Genomic DNA, 14,274 nt, shown 5'->3' with positions numbered 1-14,274 from the left:
GAGACATCTGCCAAATTCTTAAAATAAAAATCTTGAATATTTGAGTTGAGAAGGCAATGTTGCTCGGACAAGATAGGATGTCTAATAAGATAGAGAGAACTAGATTTCTGAACATATGTATACTGTATAGTAAGAACTACATTGATCATACTGTAGTGTGTTTTTTACGGTACAGCCTGAAAGTGTATAATATTCAGGAAGGCAGGTATGGTGATACACATACAGAGATGTCCCTGCATGGTTTCATACTTTAAGCTGATGAATCAGTTTAGTATCCATTATTTCTGAGCACTGTTCATCAAGTCTGACTCAGACTTTAAAGGTCAACTATAAGTCACTAGGTTTTTAAGAAAAATGCAATATTTCATGTATAATTTCAATAATGCTGTATTTGTCAGTATTTCCCCCCACCTTCACCCTTTATTGAATAAAACAGATGCCATTGATTTCCACTCCTGCTCACTCAAGAATTTGTAATTTTTAACCACACAGTTGTAACTAAATTTGTGATATGTTCTACCGTTACCGGGGCGCATGAAAAAGCTGACTTATTATTTATTCTTCATATGAATACAAACACAAAGGGTCAAACCTGCAGTTCTTAATCATTCCACACTCCATAATGTTAACAGGACTTTCATCAGATTATAGGCTGAGTAAGGACAGCAAAATTTGTCCCATATTGTTTTAAGATTTTCATAGTCCTCAAGCAATAGCTATAATGAATGTTCTGAAGGTATATTTTAAAATGATAATCTGTTTTAAGTGACTGTTTTCAGTGCTAAAGATTTGTGTTTAACAAGTTTCTATTTTCTTTAATCGCTTGCATCAGCTAATTTAATGCAATGAGATGGAGAAGTTGGTTTAAAAAATTGAGTGAATAATTGGTAGCTTACTGGGAAAATTATACTTGAAAGGTACTGAACAGATGATAAAACCTATTTTGGAGACTTGATAAACCAGGTGGGTTCCTTACAGACTGGATACAAGGCAGACTCTGGCAAAGGATTGAATAGTCTATTTTGTCTTTGAAAACAGTTTGTTTTGGCTGGGTTTAAAAGTGAAGCTGGCAAATAGGGAGGGCAGCACAGCTTTCACACAGGATGGTCTTTTTTTCTCACGACAGCTAATGGGAATGCATTTGGCAATACCAATGCTGGCTTCTTTCAAAGATTAAAACAAAAAACCTTTCATGTGTGAATAACATGTTACAGGCATGAGAATTAGTGCTATATCTCATGTTGTTTTATTATGTAGATTGTTGGAAAGGATTTAGTTAGCCCACCTAAGCTAAAGGAGACTGGAGAACGGAGTTTGCTTCAGGAAATTTCTGATTTCATCAGTGTGTGAATGGCCCCACCTCGCCCTTGCCCCTCTCCACTATCTTTGGGATGAAGAGAATGCTTAGGGGCAGCGGCAGTGGAACATGCTGGCTGGGGCACCTGGACAAGGGTGAGGAGATGTTTTATTTGCAAAGGGGTGGGGGGTGGGAGAGGTTAGCTAACAGGACATGTGCCTAACAGCACCTTGAATGCTTTGTACATTTTGTGCATTCTTATCTGTCTGTCTTGTCTATTTAGGTCCCAATCCTGCAATTGGTAGTGTGCAAATAGATTCCTGTGCCTACATGTGGCCCAAATGAAGTCAATGGGGTTCTGCCCAGGTGCAGCAACTGCCCACATGCTAAGTGCTGTAGGATTGGAGCCTTAGGTTGTGACCTTTTCAGGGCTTGGCGTATGTCTTCCTATGTGTTTGTATAATACCTAGCCAGATCTTGATTGGTGTCTCTGGGCATCAACAAGAATTATTTTTAAAAATGATAAATAGATTGAAAATTCAATCTCAAGGTGATCCAGATTATAATTGGAATGTTTTAAAACTAATTTGGAGATAATAGTTGAAAGTCTTTTTGGAAGCCCTGATGTACCCTTGTCTTTACTCCAGTCACCTTCCTTTCACCAAAAGGCAGAAGCACAGAGAAGAAGGTGACAGTGAAAAGCTAGGAAGAGGAGGGGGAAAAGGAAAGGAAGGGGAAAATTAATTTATGAAGAACAAATAATAGTAAACAAGAATGAGATGCACACTCAACAAACCAAAGTAGTCATATTATTGTGGCAGATGTCACAAGGTGGTACTGTTACACATAATCTTCCAAGTTCTTTTACTTAGTGTGTGAGCAAATGTTCATTCTTGGGAAGACATGGTGTGGTATTAGTTTTTTGTTATGCAGTGTTCTCTGTAGAACCAGTGGTCTGGGAGAGGGAGCTGTGTGAGCAGCAGCAGGGTTTGTTCTCTGCTTTTGGTCTCTGATATCAGAGTCAATTCTTGGGGCCATGTTGCTCCCTGGTAACCAGGCACTGGTGTTGGGCTGAGATTCCTGAGAGAAGGGGCTGCCCTGCCTGCTGTTAGACCACCTGTGCTCCAGAAGTGTGCATGCATGTATGTATAGCGGAGGAGCAACGCTGATGTCAGAATGGGATATAGGTGTTGGAAGAGGTGACATCAAAATGAATTTCTCTCACTTGATCTTAGTGCAGTGGGGAGAGAATGACAAAGTTGTCTGTCCATCTTTTGCTATATTATATCTAAATGTAGGGGATAAACGTGTACAGGCTCACAAGATTAGACCATTATGCTTTGAGCCAAGGCTTAAATTCTCCCCGAGTATTTCCTGGAGCCCCGGGGCTTCAGCCCCCTGGGGTGTGCCGGGCTCTGGGCTTCTACTCACAGGATGCGCCGAGGATCTGGCGGGTTTAAAAATATTTACTGGAGCTCTGCTCTGGGCGGCTCCAACTGAATTTAAACCCTGCTTTGAACCTGCAAATATCTACATGTGGAATTTTACTCTTTGATTGCCATTGAGAGACAATACCTAGCTCTTATATAGCCCATCACCAGTAGATCTCAAAGTGCTTTACAAATACAGATATGGAAGTGAAATCCCTAAGTTTACACCGTAGGCCAGGGTAGAGACAGGAACAGAATCCAGAATCTCCTGATTTCCTGCCTGGTGCCTGTCCATTGAATGAAATTACCAGAATGTGTTGATTTGTGAATAGCCAGCTCAGCAGGTAGCTGCTTGAACAGCAACTCTTCCACTGTTCCTTTCCTAGCAAGAAAACACTTGTAACCCTATTTTAAGAAGCTTTGAGTTTTCTCAAACTTTAGCCAATTCTTCAAAGTAGGTTAATTTAACATGTGTGTGTACTGCTAGATCAGGCTGGGATGGAGAGTATAGCAGGAGGGACTTAGCTAATCAGAGATAAATCAGTGGAATGTAAGCCAGCTGGGAGCTCCATGTTTCTGGAATGCTCAGGTACCATGAAGATTCTGTCACAGAAACAATGCATTTTTGAGAGTGGGAGGAGGAAGAAAGAAAAAGGCAATATAACCTCAGTTTTGATTACTCCTCCATCTCTCTTGTAAACTAGAGAATGAAGTTAAACTGGCAGTGCTCCAGCGTAAAGCTCTTTTCACTTTTTATAATTAAATGGAAAGTTTCAACATGTACAGTTTCTTCAGCATGTACGTCAGTCACTTAGTAAGTTAATTGACATGCTGCAGAATCTGTGTTTTATATAAATAGTAGCCTGCTTTTTAGTTTATTTGTGTGCATTTTGTTATGAACATGTTTAATGTAAATGGTCAAATTTATCCCTGGTGTATATCAGTGGGCTTCAGTAGAGTTTCACCAGAGATTAATTTGTTGTTACTATTGCTCCTACAATGTTCAAGAGGATGTTCAAACACAAAAAAGTGCATAGTCTCTGTCCTGAGTAAATGGGACTTGAGCTCCTAACAGGTTTGTCAATAAAATTAACTGAAGCATAATAGAATGTTATAAGAAAACCACTAACTACAGTTATTGAATTCAGATGTTTATTTCCTCCCCTGCTTTACAAAAAGGGAGTCATTTGCAAAATTTAAATTTTATATACCTCTTCTAAAAAAAAAGTGTAGATTTATGGTTGCCTTCCTTTCGCCACCCTAACAACCCTAACAGAGGAAAGAAATTTAAAAAAAAAATCCTTATCCCTTGAATCTCATTTCTCCTTATTCACCCCATTATTTCCCTCATGATTTTTCGGTGTTAGTAAATATAGCGATGATAGTAGAAAGGATAACAGCAGAGCCTGCCCTTCAGCGGGTCCAGTAATTCCAAGATCATTGCATTCGAACATAGGATGGTTCAATGTAGGAACACCAAATTGGAACATATTCTTTTGGATTGTATTAGGGGTGGGGGAGGGGTAGCAGTAGCAGTCTACTGGGTGGATTTTGGCAGGTGGTGAATGGATTCAGGTTGGAGTGCATTTATCTTCTTAAAGGCTCCTCCTCCTAAAGAATCCCTTTGGAAACCTGAACCAATGAACTGGCTCCCACAGGGTTTTATGATCAGGAAAGGTTTTTATTCAGTTCAAAGTTGGGTACTTGGTAGGGGTTGAACAAAACCACATAGGCACAAGTAATGCCAAAGACTGAGGCATGGGTAGGAAACATGTCACTGTCTGGGGGTTAGGATGTGGATGAGTAAGGGGAATGTGTCACTGCATGTCAGTGGTGGGAACATGTCATTGGCTGGTGGTGGATGGCAGTACATGTCACTGACTGGGAGTGTGCTTGTTTCTCTCCCACTTTGCTCAGTGGCCTTCCCACTTCTCCCCTGGCTCTAAGACTCCTAATTCTCCTTGGCATTCTTGCTTCTCCCCTCCCTCCAATGACGTCTGGTGTCTTCTCCCTAAACTCAGGTTTGACTCTTTGATGAGCCCAGTGCTTTGTTTCCTTGTTGGTCTGATTATTGAATTTTCCCACTACTATCCAGTGGATTATTTACAGGTGTTGGGACACCCTATGCTTCATTTGTGGTGGTGGAGGACAAATTCCATAATCAGACAAGGAATTATGCACTGGGACCCAACACAAAAACAGTTGTTTTCTAAAGTGAGCATTATGGTAGTGAGAGGATAGAGGTGGAGAGGGAAAGTAGAAAGTTAGAATGAAATGAATCCGAACAGAACCTATGGTTTCAGTGTAATCTGCTGAGACACTGGGACTACTCTACTAAATCATGACCGCCCTTGACAAACAGACATTTATTCTCCTTCTTGACGCTGGCAAGTTCCCACAGTCTTTCTCATCCCAAATTAAAACAAGAGTTACACAAGAAGGAAAAGGCAGTAGTTACATACAGATAACATGTTAAACAAATGCCTTCAATAACCAATTGATGTCATGACAATTACTCTAAACCACCTTATACATAAATCCATATTAAAAAAAACTAAACAGCTATGTGATAGGAACATTTAGGATGCATAGTTAAACACTCAGAAGTCATGAGATGCCAAAGGAAAGGTTGTGTACTCAACCTGAGCTCTGTCCAATGTATGTGTATGATCTGGTCTCTCTAACAATGCATAATGTGACAAAGTTAACCCAATGGTGTTGAGCAGGGAAGCGGGATATATGACAAAGTCAGGCCGGACGGCTGCAAGAGGGTGTGGGAAGTCAGATATGTTAGTCCTATAAGCTGAGAAGGGGTTACCTCAGGTCAATTAGGAACACTTGGATCCAGTTAAGGGCTGCCTGAGACCTTTTAAAACCAGGAGGGAGAGAGAGACAAGCTGCTACCAGGCTAGTGGCAGCAGGGAAGTAAGCTTCTCCAGGAGGGAAGGCTGCGCTTCTCTCCAAAGGGGAAGCAGACAAGTCTGAGTGCCTACTAGGGGAAGGACTGACACCCCAGGGCAGGCTACAGGGCAACCTGTGAGAAGGCAGGGGAAGGTATCGCCCTTTGTTTATATGTGTATGGGACTATTTCCCTTTTGTTTGGTGGAGGATCACCCCGTAGGCCTACCCTGAGGCCTACCCAGGAAATATGGCCAAAGGAGCACAGAAGGGGGGAGGACAAACGCTTCCCAGACTAGGGTGGGGCTGATTTACCCCAGGCCCACCATCGCCAGAGGGGGAAGTGCTTGGTCCAGCGAGACAAAGGAAGTGCCTTGCCACAATAGTAACTTCATAAAATTTTTTCTACAGCCTTAGATACATGTGAGATCATCTAGGGTTTTGCGTATGCCACAGGAACAGAGCCCAAGATGCACAGTGAATGGGACAAGGGTTCTTGTGAGCCGTTGCCTTACTCACTGCAAACCTTTCAACCTGTAGAAAAATAGTATGGTATTGTATCATTAAGTGAATGCATTGTAATGCAGATGCAGAAGGGGGAAGAGGTAACGTTGCACACACTCAACCTTGGCAATTCCTAAAATTTGCGTATGCTAGACAAACAACATCCAAGATGTGAGCCTGAGACAAGACCTCATGCATACCACATAGGTATATATGGGCTGAGACAAGGGATTTTCTCAACCCCCAGTTTGTGCCTCTGCATTAGCTATGTCATAGTGCATAGAGACATTTACATATTTGAGTCTACATTCCTGCCCTCTCAAATCTCCTTGGGGTGTTGACTGACTATATTTTTCTTCACTTACTGGCCAAAACGGTGTTATACCATGTGAACTCACTAGTGCGGAATGATTATTGCCTTCTCCCTCAGAGGTAGCTTTAATTTAGTGGTGAGTCAAGTGGTTCTTGTGTGTACACCAGTCGTGTCTGAGTTCCTTGTGAATGAATGGGGGTGTTAGAGAAACATAAGTCATTCTCACATTGTTACTCATTCACGCCAAAAGGTGTACAATTTGCCATGCTAGATCAAACCTGTGGCTCACCCAGCCCAGGGCTCTGCCTCTGGCAATAGCTAATGCCTCTGCTTCAAAAGAAAACAAAAAGCCCCATAATACACCTCGTCAGTTGTGCAAAGAAGTTGTACATTCTCGTTGAAACTATTTATTTCAGAATGACTTATCCTTCTTCCTGGAACAAAAAGAAAATAGCTGTATATTTTCTCTAACATTATGAATTATCATTTTTACTTTATTTATTTGCATTGGAATAGAGCCAAAAGGCCTCAATTGGGATTGAGGCTCCAGCATACTGTACAAACAAATGAAGCACAGTCCTTGACCTTAAATCCATACAATTTAAATAGGTAGGCTTGGCCTGTGTGTGCGCCATTTTAAAGTGACCCTTAATCCCTAAATGAAAGACCTTTTTGCTTTGGCAAACAGTTTGATTAACAGTCCTTTTAGTTATTAGAAAATTCCTCCCTCAACGTGCTTTCCATTCCTGGTGTGTTCCCAAGCATCTTTGCAGACACATTCCTGACTTGACAACACTTCCACTTTTCAAATTGTTTGAAAAACAATACTTTTCACATGCCTTTCTCTCGTTCCATATGTAGTTGTCACTCTAGGTTGGTTGCACACAATTCAAAATAATACTTATTATTTTTTATTAAAACTGGAATAAATGGAAGTCTTCCAAGAGGCAAGGTCCTCATTTTGTGTGCATGTGAGAGGAGGGGGAGGGAGAGGGAGTGGGGCTGTTCAGGATATGAAGGCTGTCTAATGCATCATGTTGAATATTTTACCTGTTGCAGTTTTATACTTTGATTTCCATTGCCCCATATACAGCAGCATTCTTGTAGCTGTCCAGCCTGCCTTAATATTCACAAAGGAGGAGGAGTTGCTTTCAGAGCTTTTTATCCAGATGAATCCAAAATGCTTTCTAAATTCCAGTCAGTCTTCGTCTCTCCTATGCACCTGCTCGCTTATGTGTGTGCAAATGCTCATTCAGGCTCAACAACTGATTCCTGGCCAGACTACCAGGCCAGCAGACCAGCTATGCTATGCAATATTGCTTAGTGGAATCATAGAACATGTAGGATCTGATTGCTCCACTGAGTTGCGTTAATCGATCAACTTTGTGCATGGATCTTAACTGAGAGAGTAATGAGACTGTGCTTAGAGCACTCCTGCTGTCATAGAAAATGTTAGGGGTCCAGGACATACAGCTTTCTGTGTAAAGTCCTGAGAGCTTGGTGCCATTTCTCCAAGTTTCAATGCTGGCAGGATTGCTCATGGAATATCCTGGCTCTGACCGCTCTGCTTTTCCCCCATATAGACCACGTAATAGCAAGAGCAGGATTTTGCCCTATATACAAGGGCTTGCCCATAGACAAAAGTCACACCCGTAAAAGGTTGGTTGGCATAGTGTTGCCCGCAAATCTGTTTTGGTGGGGTGCACTGTGCTGGTGCGTGTGTCAGTGCTTGTGTGCAACACCGCGCTGTGTCACTAGAAGTGTGGTGTTCTCCCTGAGATCTACACTGCTTGCAGGCTCTCTGCTTTAATGGAAACTTCTGGTGTGTATTGTGGGATAACCTCTAGCACAGAGAATTCTGGAAATGTGAGATAAAGTGCCAGAATTCCGTTTGATCTATCTACCTCTTTGTTGTGCCTGTTTCTGAACAACACGCTGGAAACATGGATGAGGACTTCGCTGCTCCAGTTCATTAGGAGAGAGAGATGCTTTTCACAGGGAAGGGGAAATTTATTTAACTGCTGAATCATTGCCAATATTGGCCAAGGAAGGCTTGTTTGTGATCTTACTGCAATCACTGCTTGTAAATTATAAGAAAACTAAGTATCACATTTAATGAATTATCCATTTAAAGTCAGAAATAGGACAGGCATAATATACCGATGAGTATGTCAGTTATCTTTTTGAGTTTGTCAGGTGATTAGATTTTAACTATTGAGTGCTAAACTGTAAGCCACTGAAAGTTTGGTTTCACTTTGGCAACTTGTCATGTGCTTGCTTCTAATTTGCATTTAAATGTATACATTTATATGCAAATAAACACACACAAGCACAATAGTTGCTTGTATCTTCTTTGCTGGATGACTAGAAATTGCTTGTTAATTGAATTTACAGGAGATGAAAACAAAACAGCAAGACATTCACTATGTCATTAGAAAGGAAAAGACATGGGACCTGATTCTCCACAGTGTTGTACAACTGTCTTGGCTCCTGTGCACTTACATTGGTGTAAAACTACTGTAACAAGTGTAGCACGGTGAAGAATCATGCCCTTGGGCTCTGGCCCTCCATATCTAAGATAAATCACAACAAAGTGGGGGTTGTGAACTGTTAGGAGACCATGCAAAGTGTGTGACCCTCATGTCTGACTTTGGAAGCTACAACTTTAGCTGTTCTTTTCTTATTTTTATCTGCATAATGATTTCTTCACAGGCAGCTGTAGGATTCACTTCAGCTCTTCTGAGTCTGCAACAGCTCTCATTTCAGTTTGGGCAGGGGTTCCTCCATTTGTTCTTCACCCAAGCTTAAAGCTGAACAAACACCTACAACTAGATGGTGTTTGATGAACATTAGTTGTCCCACATGGGCTGTATAAGAGGAGACCTTTATTCTCTTTCAACTGACTAATTCCTTGGTCTTCACAACAGGTCCATTAGCAATGCTGTTGTTCTCTTGTTTACATACTGACATTGGTGAAGGGATAAGGAGGAAGGGCTAAGGAGAGTTCCCAGGCTTTGTAATGAGCTAATGCTTCTTATGGGATGTTAACTGCAGTATGCTCTGTTTTAATCAAACTCAGTTCAAGTGTTGCTGTTTAAACATCTGTAGAATAAACTGAAGAAAAGAGTTAATATAAAACCATAGTACATATACAACCTTTAAAGTGACCTATTGTATTAATTTATTCTAACCAAAAATACTTCTGAACTTTTTTCCTAAACATGATTTTCTCACTGGGTTACTGGAGACTTCCTCTTCATTTATTAGTTTAATTATTATTAAATATGGCCAGTGCATGGTGTGTGAGAGAGAGGGAGAGGTTTTTAGGACAATGTTCAGACCCTCTCAAGTAAGATTATTGTAGCTGAGATGCCCTTAGGGCATACTAATATTTTTAGGACCATTGACAGGTCTTAGTCACTGCTCTAAATCCAACCAGTTCAATTAGAAACAAAGTTAAACAGGAAGAGAAGCTTCCTGTTGGGTTTTTTTTTTTTTAATCTCTCATGATTAAAGGAAAAAGAGTAAAGTTGAGAGGATGAAATAATTATTTCTGCACCCACATACGGTGCGCAGGATGACAACAAAGCTTCCTATCCTGGCTGCTATCCTGTCCTACTACTATCTGATAAACGGGAAAAGCTGCCCCAGGAAGAGGGGCAGTAGCAGACCGTTCAAAAAGGTTCAGTGGAATTGTTTAAAAAACACTGTTATAGCCATTCTGACTGATGATTTACAGATTTTTAAACACGTTGGAAAACAGTGTTTTCTAGACTAGGTCCTTGCTAGACTACTAGCCAATCTCTAGACAGGGATACAGAAAAGGACCTAGGGATATAGGGCAGATGAGCCCAGGACTAAAGCTGGCTGGAAAAAGAGTGGGACATACTTTCATCAGAATTTGCCAAGTCACCAAAATTAAAATGTCTTGCAGAGACTGTTAGTTTCTGGTGGAGTTCCGCTGGAACCTGCAGGGCCTGCCAGGCACTTTTGTCTGAAACCTGCCTGGTTTCCTGCCAGCTTACCCATGGGGCTTCCAGGATCTGTGGCTCCAGCTCAAACAGCTGTTAGGTGGGACTGCCCCAGAGCCAGGCTCCAGTCATTTTCACAGAGACTTTCAAAAATTTTGGTTTTCATTCCTAATTGGAACAAAACCAGATTTCAAAATATCTAAATCCTCTGCAAAATAGAATTAACTCCCCCTTGCTCCCCCCGCACCTCTAGCTAGGACCCAGAATCTGGTTAAAAGGTTCACATAAAGGGACTTGCAGTGTTAAAGGGACCTAAAACATCACTGCCACCACCAGGGGACCAACTGACAAGGGGGTGTGGCCAGTGGCAAGGCAGATCAGGAATATATTGGTTAAATATATTCTTCAGGTAGCCTGTGTTGAACATCCTATGGAGCTTGAGCTGGCGCCCCCTGTCCAAACTCCTGAGGGATGGCAGTGTACAGACATTACTCTCCCATAGCAGTCTATGAATGCTCCCTGGAGTGCAGCACACATCCCATTGCAGATGAATGAAGATGCTAGTTTAGAATACAGTTTTGAATCATGGTCTTCCTCTTCTTCATCTCCCACGGCTGGCTGTTTGGTACGAAGAGAGACTCATTTTCCCTGCTCTGAGGGAGAAGAGACGCTGGTAACTCAATGGGGAGCACAGAGTGGTCTGATGGTTCCCACGTCTCCAGTCCAATTGTCAACACTTACTGCATTGTGTTGCATGTATCATGTGGTACAGAAAATTCCTGCTGCTCTATGTAAACAGGTGGCCTTCCCAGCTGTCACTAAAACAAAATTCACATGCTATTTAGGGTCAAAACTCACCCCCTTTCCTAGGGCATGGCTTTATTAACAAATTAATGCAAAATAAACAATATAAACTCTAGCACAAACCACCTCCCCATGTAACAGAGCACATACAGTGGCATTGTATTATTGTTCATCTGTAAAGTCTCATTGAATTGAAATGAGAAACTGGATGAGAAATTAAACCAAAATCTCTTCGCACCATCTTGAGTTGGATTTTTGAGATGTCTTGGTACTTTTTTTAAAAGGGTAGGGGATAACACAGAGTCTTGGCCAAATGGTCTTCTAAACAAAGTGTGTTCCAATACCTAAGGTGATTGATGAGTTGTTGAACTCGTGCAGTCTTCTTTGTTAGCTGTGTTACTGCGCTATCAGAATGTCATTATTAAATACTTCGAACAATGCTTTGTCAGGGACTTTATGCATTGCATGATCTTGATAATATCTTCCCTATCAAGATTGTGCCAAAATTCTGCCTTGTTGTGTGCAGGTGTGCTGGACTGATGAGGGCTGGATCCTCAGCACATCCAGGCACGACAAGGGAAGGATATAAATTTACCCCTCCACTGAGCAGTGAACTAGGGTCCTGGCTACAGTGCCTGATGGGACTCCATGGTCCCAAAGGGTGTTGGTTGATGACTTGGGGGTGTGGCTAAGGCTTTTTCTACACTACAGAGTTAGGCAATGTAAGGCAGCTTATGTTGACCTAATTATATCGGTGTCTACACTAGAATGCTGCTTCCACTGAAGTAAGTGGCCTGCTACACACTGACATAACTCCACCGCCACGAGAGGCATAGCACTTATGTTGATGTAGTTAGAGTGACACAGTGTCCATGTAGAAAATGCGTTACTTACATTGGCTACTGGCTCTCATTCTTGTCAGTTTCATGGCTGCCTCTGGCTCAGAGCAGCAGCCTGGGGTTCACAGCTAGAGCCATGAAACTGACAAGAATGTCAGTTTCACTGCTGATTAGGCTCTATGCTGTAAAATTGAGCCCATCAGTGGGCTCACAGCTGCACCCCACCCCAGCTGTCAGTCGGGTGGCAGGCTTACAGCTGGAGCCCCCTGTGACACTGCACTCCATAATGTTTTATGGAAATATGGTTATGAGTGTGAATATAACATAACTGGAATATGTTTTATGCAAAAGGTCTCATGTAAGGTATCATTACAAAGCTTATAATCTACTGAGTGTGTCCATCCTATTTGTATGTATGTATCATACTTGTATCTAAAACTAGAAATATAAAGTATAACTCTGAGGTCCTATTGTAATTATGCAAAGTGTGGGCCATTTATGGTGGTTTAGAATCTTGATGGCTCCCATTGACTAGGACAATTGGTTGTAAGTGGTCTGTTTACTTGCAAACCTTCCTGGGTGTGTGTGGGCCAGCCCTGGAAGAATGAAGGCTGAGGTCTCACAGGACATGTGACCATGTCACCTGATACTGGAATCCATCTTAAACCTGGTGCTTTTCCATTTAGAAGGAGGGGTGGGGACCGAGAGAGACAAAAGATTCCCGCCTTGTGCCAAAGCTATAAAAGGGGGTGGAACAGAACAAAGAGGGTCCCAGTCATGAGACAGCCCCTGCTTTTCACCTAAGATGCCTGCTGGAACTAACAAGGACTGTACCGGGGAAAGGATTGGGCCCAGACTAGGAAGAAGTCTAGTCTGTGAAAGAAGCTTATTGGAACATCTGAGGGTGAGGTTTACCTGTATTCAGTTTCTTAATGTATTGGGCTTAGACCTTCATGTTTTGTTTTATTTTGCTTGGTAACTTACTTTGTTCTGTCTGTTATTACTTGAAACCACTTAAATCCTACTTTTTATACTTAATAAAATCATGTTTGTTAATTAATAAATGCAGAGTAAGTGATTAATACCTGGGAGAGCAAACAGCTGTGCATATCTCTCTATCAGTGATATAGAGGGCGGACAATGTATGAGTTTACCCTATATACACTTTATACAGAGTAAAACGGATTTATTTGGGGTTTGGATCTCATTGGGAACTGGGTGTCTGGTGACCTGCTAAGTAGTTTTTGGTTTGGGGGCATGGACCAGAACTGGGTCTGTGTTGCAGCAGGCTAGCATGTCTGGCTCAACAAGGCAGGGTTCTGGAGTCCCAAGCTGTCAGGGAAAACAGGCTCAGAGGTAGTTTCAGCACATCAGGTGACAGTCCCAATGGGATCTCTGTGACCGAACTCGTCACACCCCCACCACCTTGGGGTGACAGCTGGAACTATGAGCCCAGTGCAGGGCTCAATTTCACAGCATGGAGCCTACCAGCAATTAAATTTATATTCTTGTCAGTTTCATGGCTCCAGTTCTGAGCCAGAAGTAGCCCTGAAACTCACAAGAATGTCAATTTCACTGCTGGTAGGTTCCATGCTGTGAAATTGAGCCCAGTGCTTGGTTCACAGCTCTGGCTATTGCCTCAGGGCAGGTGGGAGGCTCCAGCTATGAGCCCCGCACAGCTATCAGTGCCCCACAGAGTCTCAATTCAGTCTGTACAAGCGCTCGTAGGAAGGACGCACACCACCGGCAGAAGGAGGGCAGTATGGACACCAACAGCCAATTGAATTACTGCTGTGTCTGTAGGTCGACCTAATTTTGTAGTGTAGACAAGCCCTAAGTCACCAGCAAACATGCTGGCCTCTTTTAAAACAACCTGTACCCTATATTCTGTCCATGGGCTTCTGCTGGGGAATTTACAGGCTCCAACACACTTTTGGCTTCTGGGTAGAGAGTTATTCAAAGTCGATGGCCCTCCTGGTAGAAAACCTATTGTTCTGCTAGAGTAGAGCCATTCAGTGTGGATGGCCCTCAATTGCTCTGTCACAGCTTTCTAGAAATAGTCCCTCCACTGGATATGTCTACACTATCCGCACAACAGTGGCACAGCTTCAGCGCTTGCAGCTACACTTTGTAGCGTAGACACTTACTACAGCATCAGAAGGGATTTTTCTGTCACTGTAGTAAATCCACCCCTTTGAGGGGTGGTGGTAGCAAGGTT

The sequence above is a fragment of the Terrapene carolina genome, unplaced genomic scaffold (genome assembly GCF_002925995.2).
Source record: "Terrapene carolina triunguis isolate 2854851 unplaced genomic scaffold, T_m_triunguis-2.0 Scaffold229, whole genome shotgun sequence".
In the NCBI taxonomy this organism is placed as follows: domain Eukaryota; kingdom Metazoa; phylum Chordata; order Testudines; family Emydidae; genus Terrapene; species Terrapene triunguis.
This window is presented reverse-complemented; position numbering follows the sequence as displayed.